General features: G+C 45.6%; 1 protein-coding gene across 4 annotated transcripts in view; it reads right to left on the minus strand.

Moving 5' to 3' along the window:
• Window positions 1–21,707, minus strand: part of TNR (tenascin R) — a 398,595-nt gene that overhangs the window by 246,197 nt on the left and 130,691 nt on the right. The gene's annotated exons all lie outside the window — the stretch shown is intronic.

Below are 21,707 nucleotides of genomic sequence, written 5' to 3' on the forward strand. Positions count from 1 at the left end.
TATAAAGAAAAGAGCTCAAGGATGGAATGATTAGCCTGACAAATTAAAATCAGTGAGGAGCCAGTGGTCACTCTCTTCAATTAGTTGAAGGGTTTTTCTGTGAGGAGGGATAGCGCTTGTCTTGCATGGTCTAAAGAAGTCACGTTCTATGAATCAGGGATTCAAGTCAGGTATCACCGATGGTGGCAAGTTCACAGTCACTGGAGGAATTGAAGAAGACCTTACATGACCACTTGATGGGGATGGAGAGAAGCGAATTCAAGTATTGAATAAGCAGTTGGACTGGTTCTTAACGGCCTCTATCAACACTTTGTGGCAACAGCAGTGTGGCCATAGCAATAACAGTGTGGCAATTAATTTTGAGTGATTTCATAAGACAGAGATGTTTGTAAAGTGAAAGGATCATTCTTTGTGTATCTCTGCACCTTGGGCCTCCTAGTCCATGGGCTTAAGTAAACATATCCTTCAGACACAGCTGAAGCAGACTTGGTACTCCAAACACCTGCAGCCAAAGGAACACATAGTATAGCTGGTGGGGTTATTGAAATTATCTAGACCAGTCATTTTTTAAAAAACCACTGAGACTCCCCCTTTTGAAAAAAAAAAAAAACTCAACATTTGAATATAAGTAATGAGATAAGTAGCGCTGGTCTGGATGAAGCAGAGTAGCTATCTCATTCTCCCTCGCGATTCCTTCAGCAGCCCCTCACAGATGGCTCACAGCCCTCAGGTTCCACAGTACAGGGTTTGAAAACCACCATTCTGTGGATCAACGTCTCTACTTACACATGAATAAACTGGAGCTCAGAAGCACTGCGCAGCTTGGTGAGGGTCATACAGCTAGTGAAGCAAAGCTGGACCTAAATCCAAGCTCTCCATTCCTGCACCCAGTGCCTGTCCCACCAGCCCACAGTAACGCCCTTAACTGGGAGCAAGAGAGCTTGCAGACATGGCTGTAAAGCCAGTCTGGGGGCATTTATCTACGACAACAGAGATGTGTAAAAGACTCAAGGACTCATTTCAACTGAGAAGTCAGCCTTTTCTCTAGGGCTGCCCATTCTGTGTCGCTGGTGGTGGAGAAGAATTCACTCTAATAGCTGGCTTCTTATTCAGTGTCCTCAGCAACCAAGGCCTTCTGTTTGCATAGTGACCAGCTAGGGTTGGGGAGGAAGAGGATGACACATTGTCGCTGCATCCCAACCAAGCAAATGGTCCACAAGAATGGATCTCAAATCTTGGCCCCATCACAAGGTGCTCCAACTAATTGAACAAAGCACATGGAACTGACTTGAATTTGGGTATTGTATTTCTTTTCTTCCTTTTCTCTAAACTTGGGAAAGGGTTTAGAGAACTTATACCAAACGACAGATAACAGAATGAAAAAGGAATTGGTGAGAAAACATGAGTAATTCGACAAGTAAATATCAGAGCTTTGGACGGTTGGAGTTTCAATCTGTAAAATTTTTGCAGCCATTCACTTACATACCCACTGATCACTTACTCATTGGCTCACTCATTCAATAGATATCTATAGAGCACTTATCATGTTCTAGGCAATATTTGCAAAAAAAAATTAAAGATTCATGCAAAAAATCAGTGCTAAAAATCTGAGAACAAAATATCAAAATATCAAAATTTAAAATAGACAGAATCAGTATTTCTTTTTCCTTTGCCTCAGGCTCCAGTAGGACTCACCATGACACTGTTGCAGATCTCATCTTTTCTTAAAACTTTTCACATTTTGTTCATCTTGGATTATTTTGCATAAATTTTGATTGTTTTTAAATATTGCATTAAACATTATTTACTTTGATTACTGAGTTTTTTTGCACCTTCTTATTTTTTGTGTCCCAGGCAACTGCCTCATTTGCCTTCCACCAGTCCTGATTCTGTCCAGGCGTGGGTAAAGGCAGAAGGATATGAAAAATAAGTAAGACCCATCTCTATTCTCAAAAGAGTTCTCAGGCTAGTGGGAAAGACAGACGAGTAAACACATAATTGAAATGTAATTATTTCTGTAATGGAAATATGTGCAAAAGACAGCGTTGGCACAAAGGAGGGAGGAATCCACTTTGTTGAGATGGGTATTTGGCACCGAAGAGGGGATGGGCTTTCCAGGGTGAAGAAAGCGCGTGCTCAGGCAGGGAAGGGTGCGATGGCCAGATGAGCCGTTCATTCTGACTGGCAGGAGTGCCAAGTGAAAGCATAGGAGGGGACGTCAGAAGGGGAGCTTGCGCAGGTAGGCAGGAGCCAGGGGCTGCAAACACTGATTGAACACCTCGCATGTGCTTGGTGCTTGTATTCCCACAAAGCATTAGTCTTAATCTGTGCTTTAAGGAACTCCCTTTAATTACAGCAGACAGAGCATGTTATATGGAAAAAGAAACAATAAAACCACATAACTAAGAAGGGGTGCAGGGAAGAGGATGGTTTTGGGGACGGCACCGTCGGTCACTCTGGACTAAGAAGGGGAGATCACGGAGGAGGTAGCCCTTAAGTTTAGCACTGTGAGGGTTAGCCAGGTTCCAGGACTTCACATCCTCCTGGCTGCCTTCTCTCCGACATGATGCTGTGTCTGTGTGCCCCTGACTGAATAGCCTCCATTCATTCTTCTTTGTGAATGCAGCCTAGGAGCCTGGCCGAGGAGAAGGAAGAGCCCTCTGCAGCCCTAGCTTGGAAAGCAGCCAGGGCTCTGTGTCCCTGGACCATAAGCCCAGCTGACTCTCCTTGCTGGATGAGCACAGCTAAAGGTATAAATAAATGCAGCACTGAACCCCTCCCAGGACTGCTGTGGGATTAATAAACTCTCGAGACCCCGGTACTCCAAGCCCTACAGAAACCAGCACTTCAGTTGCTATTATGAGCAGGCTCCCAGCCACGGCTCCTTCAGCACATGCTGTTAGATAATCTCTCCCGACTATTACTGGGAGCCATCAATCACCCGATGCCTGTCTCCTAACCCAGGGCCTGGGAAGAGAAGGGAAAAGGCTCTGCAAGGATAATGGGGGGTAGGACATGGATGGGGCAAGAGACAGCCCCAGCTGGCTGACTTTCTCTTCAGGAACAATGTGAGGATAGAACGCAGTCCCAGCCAACTTGGTTTCCCCATCTACTGGGTGGCCAGCAATAGGGCTGTTGATAAATACCCCTATTCTCTAACTGGGCACATGGTAGAATTGTATTTCTCTGTCCCTCCTGGAGTCAAGTGTAGCCGTGTGACTCGCTTCAGCCATAAGCATGAGTAGAAGTGATGTGGAAGTGGGGGCTTTAAAAACTAGTGCAAAATTCACCACATTCCCTGCCCCCTACAATAACCATCGAGGGAGCATGTGCCAATTTTGATTTAGCCTGGGAGTCTAAATGGCCAGGATAAGCAGAGAGTCACCCCACTGACCTACTTCTCACATGAATGAGAAGTAAACTATTCTCTCAAGCTACTGAGAATTGGGAGATTTTTTGTTACTGCAGCACAACATGAGTGAGCCTGACTGGTTCAGGGAAAGTTATTCAACCTCTTGAAGGCTCAGTTTCCTCACTTGTGAAATGAGGATAATCCTATCTATGATTAAAGTGATTGTAAGATTTGAAGAGATAATTCATACAAAGTCATTAGCAAGTTCTCAGCCCATTATAAGTGCTCAATCTTTCTTAGCTCAGTAGTTATTATCATTATTGTTGTATTGGTGTCACATCTTCTATTACACGTCTCTTCGTAGGTCCTACCTGGCCCCCAGTTTCTGCAGCTTTTTTCCACCCCAGATGGAGGCATCAGTCCCCCATGTGTAGACTGAGCCCTATTCTCAGGCTTTAAGACCAGGTCCAACTGAGGTAGGAGGATTTGAAGCTGCTCTAATCCAGTGGTCTGGGAATGGTACCAAGTTGTCCCTCCCCACAGGGCTGCCCTTCTGTGCTTCAGTTCCAGTGGCTGGGCTTCTGCCAACTGCCCTCCCCCATGCTGTACCCCAGAAATGGTAACTGGATTCCCATGTTATTTCCAAGGCCTGATATCTGCCCTGATAACCTTCTTAGTATCTCATGTTTACATCTAGCTCTCCCACATGCGTAGCTGGGAACCCTGCCTGTGAAACCTGCTGGTGCCCTCTGCCTTCTGGCAGACATCCTGGTTCTGGTTCAGGTGGCCTGCCCAGAGTCCCTGTCACGCTCTGGTCGCTCTATGATTGTGTGCTGACCCCTGGCTGCTGATCCTCTGACCAGCTGTGGCCACTGCATCTTTGCTTTGCTTTGCTTTGCTTCCCAGAGTAGCTTTTCTCCCCGGCAGCTGCAGCTGTGTCTTTGACGCGCTATCTTTTCTAGCGTGTATGAAAGAACTATGACTTGTTCATGCTTGTACTTCCAAAGCTGGGCATACAGTAGGCGCTCAGGAAACATCTGTTGAATGGTGAATGACAAATGAATGAACAGTATCAAGGAGGGGGTGACCCTGAATGCCAGGAACATCTAGCCTCTTTTCTTTTTCAGATTTAAAAGCTGAAGTCCAGAGCCACATAACACCCTTAAAAGACAAACTGGACCCGGTAACCAGGATGCTGGCCCCTGCCTGGCCAGCCCCGCACATCCTGCCCAGGGAAGACAAAGGGAACACACACTCTGTCTCCGATTCCCCCATGCCAGCATGGCCAGACGGGTGCAAAATCCCGTGCCATTCTCCAAGACCGGGAGTAAATGTAATCTATGAATAGGAGGCTATGCAAGAAGCTTTCTCTTTCCTTTTTTTTTTTTTTTTTTTTTTTTTGCAAAACAGAAATAGAAAATAAGTCAGTATGTCAACAAGGGGAATTATCTGGGGAAATATTTTTCTTTTGTTTTTTTCAACCCATTATAATATACAAAGGGGAGATGTGTTTGAATAAACAAGGCAGGTACTGAGTAGGGGAAGAGGGAAAGGACCTTGGCTTCTTCTTGCTGACCAGCGTGCAAGTCCCCAGCGCTACAGCTGGCCTCAGGGCCTTTGCTCTGCCTGGGTGCCCTCCCTGACTGCCTTCTCCACTTCCCCAGGTCTCACCCATGTGTAAGGTTCTGTGGGAGTCTCATCTCCTCCAGGGCACCCAACAGCTCCTTCAGTGCTCACAGAGTGCCCCCTCCTCTGGCGTCTATATGATAGCCCTAAGCACCCATCACTCGCTGTAGCATGAAAATATAGAACACACAGCTATTTTACATTCCCTGGCCATTCACGTCTACAAGTCTTCTCAGCTCCAGTCCTCCCATTCCTGGCCCCAGTTGTTTGCAGCTTGAAGGCAGAGACTTTTTACTAATGCTTCTTCCTGTGCCTTAGACAGTGCGACGTCCTCCACTAGCCCTGAGATTTGGTCGAGAGAGAAAACTCAGAAGCACAAGGCCTCTGTCTTCTGGGAAAAGAGAAGACAAGCAAGAAAGTGAGAGACTATCTCTGCTTGGGGGCTTTCTTCGCTTTGGCCAAGGTGATGAGCTCAGGAAAAAGGCTGGAGCAGGGTGGAGCCTCTGGTCCCTCCAGAAGTGCCTTCTCCTGGGCTTTGATAAAGTATCTCTACACACCAGATAAACTTCAGCCTGCAGAGATGCTCTTGGCCCCACTCTGGTCCAAACACCATCTTTGGTGGAATTTTCCTCCAGGGTTCAGCATACCTCCTTGACTCGAGACAACCCGTACTTTCCTTCTGTGGTTCATAGACAGCTAAGGAGCTCCATTATCTCAGGTTTTCTGGGACAGTGCCAGTATCTGTTGCCAGCGTGATTATTAATGGCACCCTGTTGGACGACCTTCCATGTAGATAACCCCGTGGGAACCTGACTGAGGGACGCCTGGCTGGACGAGCTGGTGGCTCCCTCCCTTTCCCTGCAGGGGCTGTATCAGGTGGTCTTCATGCTCAGTCTCTCTCCCCATCACTCATCTGGACAGCGCTTTCCTGAGGGTCAGTCCCTTTCGCCCTTTACATCACTGTTTCACTTTGCTATTAACCAGCATCCAGCGCAGAGCACCACGTGTGTTACAGATAAGGCAACTGAAGTTCCCAAGGTTAAGTGACGCCCTCAAAGTCACACAGCTCAGGGCTAGAGCCTGAGGAGAACCCAGCTTTTCTTGTCCTGTGCTTAGTTTCTCAAAGTGGAGAAAAATGGTCCTGTTCATTTCAGGCTGAATGTGATTTTGAAAGCCCAACCTTTTCCTTCTCTCCTGTCTTTCCCACATTAATGACCAAACAAGCAATTCTTCGAAGCGGGAACGTTTCTTTCTCTGGAAGCTTCTGCCTGCTGTTGAGTGGGTATCTACCCACATACAGGGATGGAAGACACATCGCTGTTGTCCTTGACCATGGCAGAAAGGTAGCATTTACCTGCTGTACCTCTCTGACCGAGGGTCCCCCTTTTACACCCCCTGTTGGACCTCTTCTAAAAAGTATCAAGAGTGGCAGAATTTCTCTACAGGAGGGAATTAAAAGCAGCAATCCACTTGGCAACAACATGGATGGACTTGGAGATTATCATGTTAAGTGAATTAAGTCAGACAGAGAAAGACAAATATCATATGACATCACTTATATGTGGAATCTTTTTAAAAATGATATAAATAAACTTATTTACAAAACAGTAACGATTCACAGACATAGAAAATAAATGTTGTTACCAAAGGGGAAAGGGAAGGCGAGGGATAAATTAGGAGTCTGGGATTAACATATACATGCTACTATGTATAAAATAAACAACAAGGTCCTACTATATAGCACAGAGAACTATATTCAATATCTTGTAATAGCCCATATGGAAAAGAATCTGAAAGAGAAGATAGACATATATATATAACTGAATCACTTTGCTATACACCTGAAACTAACACAACACAGGAAATCAACTATTCTTCAACAAAAAAAAATTTTTTTAAGTAGCAATCTGATTGGAAGGTAGCAGCTCTAGGGAACTCATCCTAAAGCTTGAAGTACGTGCAGAGAAAGCATTTTGCTTTTACTTAGTGTCTTTGTGAGAGTTGAGTGGAGGGTGCTGATAGAAGTGATGGGGAAGTTCAAGTCAGTTGGCCGCCCTCCAGCCCAGCCCTTTACAGGGTTGACTCTGTGCTTGTAAACAAAGCCTCACGCTGAGCCAGCTAATGGAGAGAGAAATAACGAACGTCAGTCTCCAGACTCTAGAGATGCCCATCTGACCCCCTCCAGGCCAACAGTTTGCACGTCCTAAAGCAGTGAGAGAAGACGACCCCTCTATGTCAGGCCCTCCTGAGACCTACCAAGGGGACTTATAGGCAAGTAATTGCAGTGGAAATAAGAGACTCATGAAAGAGACTCAGCATCCTTGTCAGCCCAGCTTTCAGGAGTTGCAAGTTTCAGGAACTAGTTCTGTTTGATCTGCTCTCAGTTCCCTCATCATCATGAGCTGCCTTTACTGGTTGAACGGAAATCAATAAAATTACATTTCAAAAGAGCCTGTCCCTCACAGACCCTCTCCGTGGGGAGCCCAGGGTCCTCACTGGGCTCTGTCCCCTGTTCCTTTGTCTGTGCAGAGGAGATGCCTGTGAGCGTCTTCTGAAAGGCAAGTAGGGCTCGTGGCCATTTGCTTTCTCTGTGATGGAGAAACATCCCTGAGTTCCCCACTCCCACAAGCATCCTCCCAAACAGATGAAAGACAGGGAGAACATTTCATGTTGATGACTCCAGAACCTGGGGCTGGCAGTGGTGCTGAATTTCTTTTATTAGGCTTTATTTCTGTAGTAATTGTTCACCCGTAAAGCCACCCGGTAGATCTTGGGAGGGTCCAGCACAAGAGGAGTATCTTATCTGTTTTCTCACATATCTCCCATCTGTGTTACTTTAGCATCTCTTAGGAGGTTTCTGTTTCCTGATGTGAATTTTTAAAAAAAAATCTTCCCGGAATTCTTGATCCCCATGGCATACTTTCTAAAGAAACAAGGGAAATTGGAGCGTACAATTAGATAATGTAATTTTCCAGAGTCCCGGTGGGGATTGGAAATGTTATTCTGGGGCCTGTAGGAATTTTGCCGCTTTGATTTTTTTTTTTTAATTCCTCTGAATTTATATATCCATCAGTACAGAGAAAAAGCAAAAGCTTCCTGGACATTTAAAAATATTCTTCTACCTCTTAGCTTTTGTTCTTGCTGTTATTTCCTCTTGGAATGCCGTCTCCTCCCCCACTTTTTCTTGTCCACCAGAAGCCCACTCATTATTCAGTCCTTCCCTTGCTCCTAATGGTCTAATTTATGGTTCTCGTTCTACCTCCTCAAGCATTTCTTTGTGTCTTATATAATCACATATTATCTTGTATTATTATCTGTTTCAGGTATGTAATAGTGTCCTTACAAGTGAGGAATGGTTATTGACAATAGACATCTGGATTACCTGGTGCTGGTAGGGAACATGCCATGTGGGAGAAGATACAAAGAGAAGACCCAGACTCAGAAAAATAAAGCTGAATGGTGCTGAGAGGTTGTCTAGGCCAACGTCTTCACTTCGTAAATGAGATGCGAAAGCAAATACAAAAGGGTGCTTTCACATGCCCAAGCGTTCATCTAACCTGAAATTTCAGAACTTTCTCCTCTATCTCCTGCTTCCCCCTCCGTAAGGGTTTAGCATCAATGATTACATCCCGGAAGCAGATGGCTGGAGAAGCTGCACTTCTCAGGCTGCTTTTAGAAGCTGACTGTGACTGGAAAATTGGGAGACTTTTGTGTGGACTTGGCTTTGTCACTATTTGCCATTTTCCCGCTCTCAGGAGTGCTGGCTTTCAAAAATCTGTTTCATCTTTTTTGTTTTAAGTCTATGGAGTAGGGAGGGTATAGCTCAAGTGGTAGAGCACCTGCTTAGCATACACAAGGTCCTGGGTTCAATCCCCAGTACCTCCATTAAAAAAAATAATTAAACAAATAAACCTAATTACCTCCCCTCCCCCTCTTAAAAAAAGACAAAACTAGAAATTAAGTCTGTGGTGGGTGCACAAAGTTGTTGGATTGAATTGGACTGAGGTGAACTAAGGAATGCAGACCATGTTTATGACGGTGAGAAAGGCAGTGGACTTGATTCCCAGGCCACGCTCTAGCTAGCTTAAACAATGAGCCAACAAATAATAACGGACAGGGTTTATTGAGTGTTCATCACATGCCGTGAAATGTGTTAGCATTTCATAGATACATTCTCTCATTTATTACTCACAACCTCCCTACTAGGTAGGTGGTCTTATTATCCTCATTTTACGAATGAGGAGGCTGAGGCCCAGAGAGAGAAATTGAGCAACTCGTGGTGGAGCAAGGGGAGTGCCAAGAAGGAGAAGGAGATGCTGTCAGGAGTCCACAGACTTTTTGTTATTGGAAGACTATCTGGGACTTGTAGACCAAAAAAAATCCTGTTTTTCCTCCACTATAGTTTCATTGAAAAATTCACATTAGTTTAAATCCAAAGTTGAAAACAATATCCCACTGTATGGCTACAAATAAAAAAGTAGTGTTAAAAATCATAAAAGAATTTATGAATAACATTTAAAATTGGGAGATGGTATATAGAATTACTGATTCTTGGCGTCCCTTGAAAAACTAAAAGTAACTATGTTTTTGTACTGCGTGAGAGGTAGTCGGAGCTGAGGAGTGGCAGATCTTTTTAGGAGGTTCTCCAATTGCCCACGACCCCTTCTACTTCCAGCCACTCCCCAATGTGGAGATGAAGGGGTTCAGAACATGCCACATGAAAACCTGCCACTCCGATGTAAGGATTATTCTGAGCTTAAGGTAATGAAGAAGAAAGCAGACATTAGATGAGTTCTCTGCCTCCCCCCATCTGCCTGAAAATAGAGCAAAAGTCCCCCTTGTAAAGGTGCCTCCCTCTCCCCAACTTCCTGTAACAGGAAGAGGAGAGCAACCTTATCACCGGAGACCAGATGACATCATCAGACTGAATGGCACCAAGAAAGAGTCTACAAAAACAGCTCACTCACTAAGCCTTATCTTCCAGTAGTTTCCCCGCAGTAGTTACCGTCCCACAGTTTGCGGCCCCTAAAAGCCGAAACCCTTTTTCTCTTGTCTTATCACTTCTCTACCAAATTCTTTCAGACGCTATATAAGCCCCAAGTTCTAACCACCTCTTTGAGTTACTACTTGTCACTGAGTCCTCCCACGTGTATGTGTGATTGACAACCTTTTGTTTCTCTCTTGTTAATCTGTCTTTTGTCAGTCTAATTTGCAGAGCCTCAAGTGAGAACCTAGGAGCTTAGAAGGAAAAAGTTGCCCTGATACCTGTCCCACTTCCCACCCTAACGTTGCCTGCCTGGCTCCCAGAATCATTTCAGTTTGAGATACCTGCAGAGAGATACGTAGTGGCCTCTCCTGCTACCCAGGGACTGATTCTACATAAGAAAAAAGACTTTGAGGCTCTTGTGAAAAATCAATGATCTTTCTCAATTAGAAGGATGAATTATTGTCAAAATAACAAGCCTCATTTTCCAGTGTGGGAAAATCACTGGAATAATTTCTCTAGAAAGAAACAATTTCGTTATATGGAAAACTCAGCCTCTGTTCAGCAACCCTTGAATGGCAGCTTCAAACATTAGAACCTTGCCAAATCAATTTTCCCCTTTCAGATTTAACACTGCTCCATTTATCTCAGTGGGGACTAAAGACCAGCTAAATTTGAAGTCATAAAGCTCAGCCTTTTTGAATGATTTTGGTCAAAACAGCTCTTTTGTAAGCAGGCGAAGGGTGCTTATTTAATGTTCTTCCTTCTCAAAGAGACTAAAGAGAAATTTTCTAAAATTTTCCCCAAAGATTTCACCTCTGAGCGGATTATAAAGGTGGAGAATTTCAGTTGGAAAAGGGATGCATATTTCAGCGTGTTATCAGCTCTCAGAAAATAGGAGATTATAATGGAATCAGGGTTCCTCCCCCTTGCCTTTAACTAGAGTGAATGCTTCTTCGATCACTATAATAATGACGTGTTGCATTTATACAGCACCGTTCATTCTTCTGAGGAGCTCAGAAAGCTTTTCAAACATTATCTCATTAAATCCTCTCAACCTCCCTGTGAGGCAAGTAATGACAAGAGAGATTATCCCTGAGGTACAAGGTTCCCTCGGGCAGGGCCGGGGTGAGATGAGCCTCCCAGAATCCCAGGCCAAGTCCTCACCACACTGGAAACAGAGCTCTGGTCTGCAGAATGCTGATGGGGCCTGGTGTGAGGGCCAGTGTTTCCTGGGGGCTGCCAGGAGGGACTTCATTCCCCACGTGTCCTTGCATGGCTGCCAGAGACTCACGCAAAAGGAAGCCATGTCTGGGCCCTCCCATCTGGAAACTGTTTGGGGACACTGTGGACAGAGCAGGCATTCAGTGAGTATTACTGAATGCATGAATGCCACTTTAGTCTCAAGATGTCCAGCTGCACTTGGTTATGCTCAAGTTCAAATTGTACCCAAGAGCTGAATTTTCAGAGGCTTTCCTTTACTTCTGAGACACTGGGGCTTATTCTCAGATGTACTAGTGGAGTATCTATACATGGTTGTGATTTTAGATGGGGGAAGAGGTCTGCTTGTTTGGGACACTGAGGTTAAGAAAGAAATCTTGCTGAGGGGTGTATTGGGTGTGTGTATATGGGAAGGGGAATAGTTAACTGGACCAGTACTGTAAGTTAGCAATGATGCACGGACCTCCAAAGGAACTGGCTCATCCCCAAAGGAAAGCAGATGGCCGTGGGGGGAGAAGAAATTTCAATAAGAATGGAAACTACTGACTCTTCTGCAGTAACATCACTCCTCTCACTTCCATTCTAAATGTCCTCACTAGAAAAGAGATAGAAGGGTTAGTAAAAATCAAGTAGGACATTGAGCCCATTGGGGTCTTCAGAGCCATCTTGTCAAGGAGTTCTCAAGGAACCAGGTAATCTTTGGTCATCGGTTCTGGACCTTACCTTTATCTTCAGCAGATAATTCCTATGGGCCTATCACACATGAGCACCATGTAGTATATTAAGAACGGTGAGGAAAATATAAGGCAGAACACAACATTCTTGCTTTGGCTGAGAGAGATACACAGCTCAGAATGGAAGCTACAGTCTTCGGAGACCACATGTACAAACGTCTCTCAGGAAGTACTCCCCACCATGCACATGCAAGGTGTTTTCTTACTGGTGATTTAACTGCGGACCTCATTTAGTTCAATTCCTTACTACAGTTCAATTAAATTATGATTCCTAGACCTTCTGTCAAAACTAAAAGCTAAGCAGGTTAAGTGACTTGGTCAAGATCACATCATTAGTGAAACCACATCATGGTTGAAAAAATAAAAACAAATCAACTCACTGGAATTAATGTTGCTATTCTTCATGGGACACAAATAAATGTTATACTAAGCACTGTGTACATTCATGCTAATGAAACACAGCTATAGTTTTTAGAAAGCATGTTTTCTTTATCTTTGAGGCCTTGGGCACGAGCCTAGAATATACACTTAAACGTACAGACTCTGTATAAATGGGAAGAGGAGAGGAGAAAGGGCTGTTAGAATTAAAATTTTAAAAGATTGTGAGGGTCTAAGAGTAGAGGTTAAAATGAATAAAGATACAATTTAAAAGAAGTATGGACTATGCATTTAGTTTCTAGGTCAGTCATACAAGCACAGAATATGGGTTCCACATGACATTGGATCCACATGACCCATGCGACATTGGATTTCAGTAAAGTGTGTCATTCACCATAAGGAAGACATTCAAGCAGCCAAGGCCCAAAGAAGACTCCATTAATCCAGGAAACCAACTGCTCGGTGGCATATGTGAATCACTGTCACTCTGTGACAAATTCCAAGATCCCCAAGCCTTCACATTTTCTGGAATGTTCTAACGAATTGTAAGCTCCAGGAGGGCAGACATGCAGTACAGGAAGTGCTGTTGGGCAGACAGGAGCTGTTCACTTAACCCTAATGCTCTCTGTGCTCCTAAGTGTCTCCAGCTGTAGAGGAGCTAAAGGACTTCCCTAAGGTCACGTGCTAGGAAATGGGGAGGCAGGACTGCAGTGGTGACCTCCAGACTCCACCCTAGGACTTCTTCCTTCCCTAGACCTGGAGGGAACCCTGCCCCCCACCCCCACCCAGAGTTGATAAATGGCCTGAAGGTCATGGAGCAGGAGTGGGGAGGAGCAGCGTCCCCTCTAGCCCGCACACTGTAGCCAGGTTGGGAGGGCAGGAAGAGTCTCAGTTTGGCCAGCTCGAGTCCCAGGGATCATTGCCTCTTTTCCAGAGCCCCGGGGGTTTGCATAGCCTTAGCCCAGCCCAGCACAGCAACGCCACCACGCCTGAACCGCCAAGGCAAACATGCCCCTTTTGCTTTCACCTCAGGTACTTAGAGAGCTCCTTGGAGCTGTGTTGGTGTTGCCATGGCAACAGAAGCAGGCCATTAGAGCATTAAGGAGAAATGTGAAGACTTAGGGGTCTGTAATTCACCTGTGCGGCTGAGTGGTGGGCGGCGGGATTAATGGGGGGTCCCAGCCCACGCTCAGCTGTGCCAGTGTCATGCATTAGTGGTAATGGGGACCGGCCACCTGTGTGCTGGTGGGAGCAAGTGCAGGCCAAGGTGGCCACATCGGGAGGCCTGAGGCTGGCTCGCTGCAGGGGCTGGGGTGGGACCAAGATGGGGAGTCCAGAAGGGGTCTGCAGACAGCCCAGGCTTCCTCTAAGTCCCAGTTGGCAGGTTCTCTGCCACCATGTGTGAGTCTCTTAACTGTTTTCTGTCCTACTTGAAACTAGAAAATGCTCTTCCCAGATAGCAAGGAGAATTTGGATTCATGGCAGGAGGGTGTTACTCAGGAAGGAGGCACCCCTGTAGCCTGGAGAAGCTGACCCAGCCTGGGTGACTAGAATGGTTCTCCAGGATGGCAGGGGTGGGCCAGATGATACAGTAGGACTTCAGCTTGACTACACACCTAACTTTCCTCGCCTTCTTTATGTTTCTAGCATTTTACATAAGTATCACATAAGTCTGTTCTTAATAACACAGGCTCTGGACCTGGACTCGGGTAGGAATCCCAGCTTTACTATTAGCTTGAAGTTACTTTCAGTAACTACCTTATGGAGGTGTTAAGAGAATTACATGAGTAAATACATGTGATATTTAGAATAACGCCTGCCTGGCAATTGGTAAGCATTAAATACATGTTAACTATCTCTGGTAGTACTATTAGTAGCGTTATCAACATCAATCTGGACTTGTCCAATGAGATGTCTTACAAACTCATGGGGCTGGAAGAAGTGATTTTCCACTGAATGAGGAACAGTTTGGCAAACACACTCTCATATGTCATTCTTGGCTACCAGTATTGATCCGATTTAATGGTGGTTTGGTTTAGCAGAAAGTGAGGCTTCTGTTTACGCCCATCTATGAGCCGCACTCCCAGGTGCTGACCTTATTGGACTGGGTGATCCCAAAACTGTAGTACACACAGGGCTTGTGTGTACGGATAGGGTTGCCCTGTACAGTTGAGTTGGTCGTGCCCTGCGCAAGAGCGGCGGGCTGACAGGTGAGTAGGAATTTAAGTTCAGTCCATGCACCTGTCTCTAAGCCATGTTCCCTGGTTGGAGCTAAATCTGCCTGAAGGAAGAGGCTCTTTTTCTTAATTTTCACCAAGGCACCCTATGGGCTATCAGCAGCCTTGTGACCTTTGGGAAGGTCACCGGAAATGCTAACCTGAACAACAAAAATAACAAAAAAGGCATTTCACTCAAATGCAGGTACTGGATTAAAAGCTTATGCAAAGGAAACCTTTGCGTCTCTGTTTATGGTCTTGAATGAAACAATTTCTTGCATTTCCTCAATCTGACATTTTGTCATCCTCTTTCTACCGCCTCATTTGTTTGGGTTAATTTTGCTGAGGAGATTGAAGCACTTTGCCTCTCCTAGAAATGACAGGCAGTCTGTACATGATTACCTCTATCTGTGTGCAGGAATCCGCCTACAAATGTAGAAACATGAAAATACGGAAATGCCTTTATCTCCTTCATTTTCAGTTTGCGTGAGCTGACTGTGATAGTCCGGTAGGTAGACTCTCAGAAGAGTCTGGTAAAAACCAGCCCCTCCCTACATTAGCTCTGCAGCAAGTTGGGTTTTGGTGAGGAGACACCACCACCCCTACTCAGAGGCACACGTGTCGGGAGGCAGTCTTGAGTCCCTGAAAAAGCCGAGGCCCTTGTCTTTGTCTCCTTGAGTTGGTCAGGGCCACTATTTACGTAGAAAGAGAGCCATTCAGTTTGATGCATGTCTATATACATTGGAGGGGTGGGCAGCATGATGTCAAAAATTAAGAGGCTTGGACCAGTCTGGGTGTGAGATATTAAAAGCTGCGAAGCTGCAGTAACCATCCAACTGCTCAAAGTTTCATTTCTTCATCTGAAAACGGGGGTAATAATACTTTCCAAGTGTTGGTGGGGATAAAATTCTATAAGGCGTGTGGAAATGATGACCCTACATACAGTCAACAGGCAGATTCAACTAAGAGTCACCGAGAGTGTGCTTTAGGTGCCAGGTGTTGAGCTAAGCAATACACAGAGGGAAATTCTTCCTGCTCGCAACTCGCTTCTGATCTGCAAAATGAGGGGGCTGTATTACATTAGCTCTACAGTCCCTTTCAGCTTTAGTGCTCCTCTTTATTCGATTCCCATCTAATGGAATAATCATAGAATTTTAGAGCTGGGAGGGACGGTGGGGAGGAAAGAGGAAATATGCATGTGACACGCATAAGAACAATTTAAAAGAAGCCAGGAAGAAATACATGCAGCATAACGAGGGTGTCTTTGGAGGAAACTCTTGGTCCCCCACTGGCCCGGCCTGGCACCTCTCTGTACAGAGCAGGGAGGTCAGAGCACCTCTTGGGAGACCTGGCATGCAGAAGAGGCAGGAGGTCAACCAGACTTCCCTCTAAGTGGTTTTGAAAGTTTATGGATCCGCTTTTAATTGATAACGTAAGTATGTGCTCTCCAGGCTCTTGCCAAAAATATATATCCTCAAACTACGTGCTGCTCACCACTAATCAAGAGATCTGAGGCAAAGTAAAAAACAAAAAATAAAAATAGTGCTCCTACCATTGTGGGAAGGTCACGCAGTGTTCTTCCCTTGTGTCACTGGTCCTCAAACTGCAGCAGGGCTTGTAAAACCTAGATTCCCTGGCCCCAGCCCCAGCCCCAGAGTTTCTGAATCACTTTCTGATTCTGGGTGGAGCGCAAAATTTGCATGTCTGCTAAGCTCCCAGGTGATACTGATGCTGTAGGTTCAGGGCTACATTTTGAAGGAAAAAAAAGAAAAAAAAACTGGTCTAAATATTGTTTATCAACAGGTCAAGCTTGAAGCTGAGCAGTACAGATGTGTAGCGGACTGTTTTGATTCCTGACCTGTAGGGTATCTTTGACTGAATTCCCTGCTGTTCCTATGTCGTCCTTTACATTGAGGAATAGTACAAGAAACAGCCTGGAGAAAATACTGGTGTCTTCACTCTGGTGAAGATGTTGAGAACGTCAGCTGCCACATTTCCCCCGTGTGCTTTTATTAGGATCCAAGAAAGAAATCTCTGCTGGTTCTCAGAAGCAGGAAAAATTGTGTGTGTTTTACAGAATGATTGGGACACTTTCAGGACCCATAACTTCATTTGGCCACAGAGAGCTCTGAGATCAACACACAGCCTATTTCTAATAAGTAGACAGAAGCTTATGGCACATATTCCAGAGCACTAATGTTCTCTGCCGTGCATTTTTATTCGACCTCTTTTTCTTTTTTCTTTTTTTTTTTTCTCTCTTGTAAGCTTTCTCAAATCCTTCCTAGAAGGAGGGAGAAATAAATAAATACATAAATAACGAAATAAAGAAATGGTGAAAATTATGTGCACCCGCTCTGAGGGGACAAGAAATAGCACAGTAATAGAAGTCGGTGTCACTAACTGTGTGTTGTTTGTCTGTTTTAGTGCGGTAGGTAACAAAAGTGATTTACCCAAGATCCACCAGCTCTGGGCTGTAGACCTGGCGCTAAAGGATAAATCTCCTCGCTCCAGTGACAGAGACCTTTTTTCTAGTCTTTCCTGCTTCCTGTACATAAAGCATCAAGATAACTGGGCTCCTGCCTTGGTGTTTGGTGTCGAGTTATCCAGCCTGAGAAATCAATGAGTTTGCTCCAAGCCCAGTCACTCCCACTCCTGAAGGAAATAGCAACGGGTCAGCAAAAATTTATAAAAACTTACAAAGATGGCCTAATCATTAATAAAGAATTTTTTGTTTTAACCTGAGAGAGGATGGATAAATTCCCCCCACTTCTCAGCAGCCACTACAGCAATTATCACACTGACACCAGTAGGGGCAAGAAAGTGTTCGATTTTTTTCCAGAATCCTAAAAATGATGCTTCCAAGAATTCAGACTAAAAATCAGAGGGGTGAGGAAGAGTGAGTCTAATAGTCAAGTAACAGCCATTGCTCACGTGGCCCACATCGCAGGGGTTGAATCTGCTTGGCAGCATCCAGGGGATCCCTCCGGACTTAGCATTCGTGAGTGGTGAGGTGAGGGGAACCCTCTAACTGCCGCAGTACCTCTTCACCCCTTCCAGGAGGCCCGAGTAAGATGAGGTGAGCCCCTCCTCCAGCCTCCCACCACCTCCTGCCTGCACCCTGCACTCACCACACCACACTGATGTTATCTATCCTGGTGATGGTGTGGCTAGACTACAGACTCCTTCTGGGGCCAGGCAGCCAGAGGAGATTCCAGCAGGGTCAGCACAGAGGCCCGAGCCCCTTTTTATTTTTAAGTGAACAGTGTAAAGGAGCATTCCAAAGCTTTTAGCCTTGCCATGTGGTTTGGGGTGATACACCAATGCTGATTCTCTCTTGCTCCCACCGTGAGGACCTAGGGGGACCCTGATCCACCTTGATCATCTTATGGGTGGGAGTGGGGTAGGGAGAATAGGACAATGCAGCTCTCTGCCTTCCCTGCTGCCCTTTCCTAATGAATTCCTCAAACAGCCTCCAGAGAAGGAGGTGGTCAGGGGCTGGCTGGCCCACTAACCAGCTGCATTAATCACACCCTATCCCTGCAGCCCGGCTGAGATGGATGGCCCTTCAGCCGGCCAACATTCAGGTGTGATTCTCTAATAATAAGTTTAATTCAGCACGTCTTGATCTTTGCGGGGGTTCTCTCCTCTCCCAGCACCTGACTAGCCCTGTAAGGTACAGTTACATCAGAGAGCTGGTATGGGGTTCCCAGGAGCTCTGGGCTGGAGAAGTGGGCTGGCCTCAGTTTTACAATTAGGAAGTCTCAACCTGGGAAATGCCACCCAAGGTCACAGGAGGAAGGCAGGGCAGTAGTGAAAAAAAAAACAATCTTCTGTGGCCAATGCTATCTGGCTGCCCAGAGAGAAGAAAGAGGAGTTAGAGGCAGGCCGGCTGACTCCACTGTGCTCCCATTTCTTGAGAACCTGTGTTTATGCCATCCTCTTCCCTCCTCTCTCTTTAAGTCCCATTTGTCCTTTGAGAGCCAGTCTGTTTTGTGCACAGCTGATGGGTTGACTCAGTTTTCAGTGGGGCTTTCAAAGGCAGTTCTTGTGCACCTCCCACTTACATGCCACAGCCCCACCTCAAGTCCCTGTCACCCTCATTCTGCCACCGTCTGCTCATCAGTCAGGGGACACAACCACCTATGACCCAAATCATACCAATAAGTGCCTAGAAGAGGAGCAGTCAGAGATGCACAAAGTATGGCTTCTGCCCCCAAGGAGTTTACAGCTTGGAGGGGAGAAGAAACATACACAGATGAAACACCCAGAGAGAAGAGCCTGACAGAGTGTATTTAATGGGCTGGCTTGGGTCTCACCTTTTTTCTTTCTCCAGTGTACCAAGTGGAGGAAGCAAAGAGGAGAATGAGAAAATGGCAGGCAGCAAGGGGAGGGAGTGTAATAGCTCATTCTCAGGTTGGGCAGCTTGTCCGCACATCCTAAAGAATTGTCTGTACATAAATAGTAAATCCAACAAAAATCAGAGGCTTTAGACTCAGGTAGACCTTGCTCTGAATCCCAGCTCTTCCATTTATTAGCTGTCTGACCTCAAGAAAGTTATTTAACCTCTCTGAATTTCAATTTTCTTATCTGCAAAATGGCTACGATACTATCTACCTCATTGCTAAGAGATTTATATGATTCCAGAAGGTCAGGTGTGTAGAACTGTGCCTGGTCAATATTGGGCCTTAAAAAAATTGCCCATTCCTTCATTTATTTTCTTAGTCATTCAACAAATATATAAAGAGCATCTGTTATGTACTAGACATTATATTAGGCCTGGCATGCAACAAGGGTGAATGCAAAAGACAGAGACCTTGTCATCGGGAACATGGCACTGTGGCCAGGGAGACAGATAAGCAAATAGGCAATTATAATTCAGCCTATTAAATACAAGGGGGAGGGGAGGAGGGCATAGCTCAAGTGGTAGAGCGCATGTTTAGCAAGTACTAGGTCCTGGGTTCAATCCTCAGTACTTCAATTAAAAAAAAAACAAACCAAAAAACTAACAAAATAAATAAATGACCTAGGGATCCCTGCCCCCAATGAAATAAATAAATATTTTTTAAAAATGCAAGGGGGAAGGATGCACAGATGGCGTCATGGGAGACCAGAGAAGACATCCCGATTTCACTCTTAAAATTTCTTTCCCCATCCCCTTAGTCACTTGCATTATTTTTTCTCCTTCCTTCTTCTCATTTAGGATTGTCTGGCCAACTGACTTCTTCTTTTTTTTTTTTTTTTCCTTTTGCTGATAAATCTTTAGTGCTCTCAGGAGCTGCTGGTCACTTCATGTGCCCACCCAGCAAGCATGACAGCTTTCTCATCTTTCAGAGTGTCTTTCGTCCCTGCCTGGTTGTGTTTGCCATTTTTCAAAGGCAGGCTTAACCCCTTGATTGCTCTCTGCTGTCTGGCCCAGACATCTATCAGGAGAGGGGCAGGAGAGATCCGGCGTGGGGAAGGGCCAGGCAAAGCTCGGGATCGAAAAGCCCTGCTGTTGAGCTGAGGGAAAGGAGAGGCAGGAGCGGATTTTGAGCTCTTTGCTTCATCCACTCTTTCGTTCTTAAACAGACAATAATTTATTTGATGCAGGCTGAGATTTATTTCATGACTTACAGGACCGGAGATTTGGGGGCAATAAAAATTTGTCAGACTATTCAGACCTGTCATCTTCTGAGTGCCTTCTTCAGGCGCCAAGGTTCCCTTAACTACCCAGATACGTCTTCCAGATGACTGCTGGGTCCTCTGTCAAGGGAACAGTCTGTTTTCTCCTGGGCTGCCAAGCAGAGCTCTGTGGGCCAGCGGGGGCCCTGCAAGGATGGATTCTGAGCCCAAAAGACGGCAGACGCTGGGCAGGGCATGATGTACATAAAATGAAGAATATGATCTACTGTGCTGGCACGCATTCCTCCAAGCTCGAAGGGCCATGGTCATCTCAAGGAAGCAAGGTGGTAAGTTGAAAGAACCCTGGACTTGAATTTAGAAGCCCCAAATTATAATTCTGTCACTTTGAGCAAATACTTTAACCTTTCTGTGCCTCAGCTTTCTCACCTATAAATTGAGGGGGACCCCTAGGATCCCTCGGAACGGCTGCAGACTGGCAGAATTCCTGAGCCTGACTTACCATGTGTGGCAGACTCTTCTTCACCGTGGCAGTACCAATGCTCTGCCCAGGCCGCATCGCTCCCCCAGATTCCCTGTGCTCACTTCTCTTCTGGGGACAGCCCTTGGACCGCTGGAGCTGCCTGGGACTTACTTCCACCACCTCATCGCCCCCTGACTCTCAGCCAATGCTGGACGCATGCTGGATTGTGAGAGCCCCGGCAACACTGCCTCAAGTCTGAACAAACGGAGCTGCCCTGCACGCTCCAGAGCACCCCTGCAGGATTGGGCTGAGACTGAGCCTGACACGGCACCTTTGCTCGGCTCCTTCCTTCTTCCTGTCCTGCTTCCTTCTCTCTCATGCTAGGTTCTCCTGAGCCACTATCACAAGAGTCCTTGTCCTAGGGTCTGCCTCTGGGACCCCAGCCTGATACCTTTCAGATCTGAAAAGTCAGTAGAGTTTGTTCTGCTAAGAAAATGTCTAGTTATCCTTTTTCTTCCTCTTCCTTCCTTTCTACAGCTCCAGTGTCTCTGGCCTCTGTGAATACTTCCTTTTGGTGAGTGGTGGAAGGTTGTTGAGATGGAGTGACTTTAGATGGTAGGTGAAATGCCAAACTTTCAAATGGCTCCAGTGAGTAGGGTATTTCCTGTAAAATGGAGGCTGTCCTCTAATTCCTAAAAGCCACTCTCTCTGTAGGACTCTCTGTCACTACAGTTTTGCTAAGTATTTATGCAACCCAATAATTAACTTCCCAACTTGTGACTATGAGGTACATGGAAGTCAATAGGATAGGTACTTTTTTTTAAAAAAAGTAAAGATTGGAAACATTTCTCCAAATTCTGAGCAACTACAGAACTCAGCAGTCCTCTAAGGTACCTCTTCTTTTCTAACTACATCGCTCTTGTTATGGATAGATCTTGGCTTCCAGACTAGAGTGGATGCTCCTTATGGGCAGAATTCTCATCTGATGAATCTTTCTGCACCAAGCACAATGTCTTATGGCAGCCAGAACTCAGTAGACCTTGTCTGAAAGCATAGAGGTGGATGGGAAGAGCAGTGTAACAGAGCGACAGGGTCAGCAGCAACGGAGTTTAGC

The sequence above is a fragment of the Camelus dromedarius genome, chromosome 23 (assembly GCF_036321535.1).
Source record: "Camelus dromedarius isolate mCamDro1 chromosome 23, mCamDro1.pat, whole genome shotgun sequence".
In the NCBI taxonomy this organism is placed as follows: Eukaryota; Metazoa; Chordata; class Mammalia; order Artiodactyla; family Camelidae; genus Camelus; species Camelus dromedarius.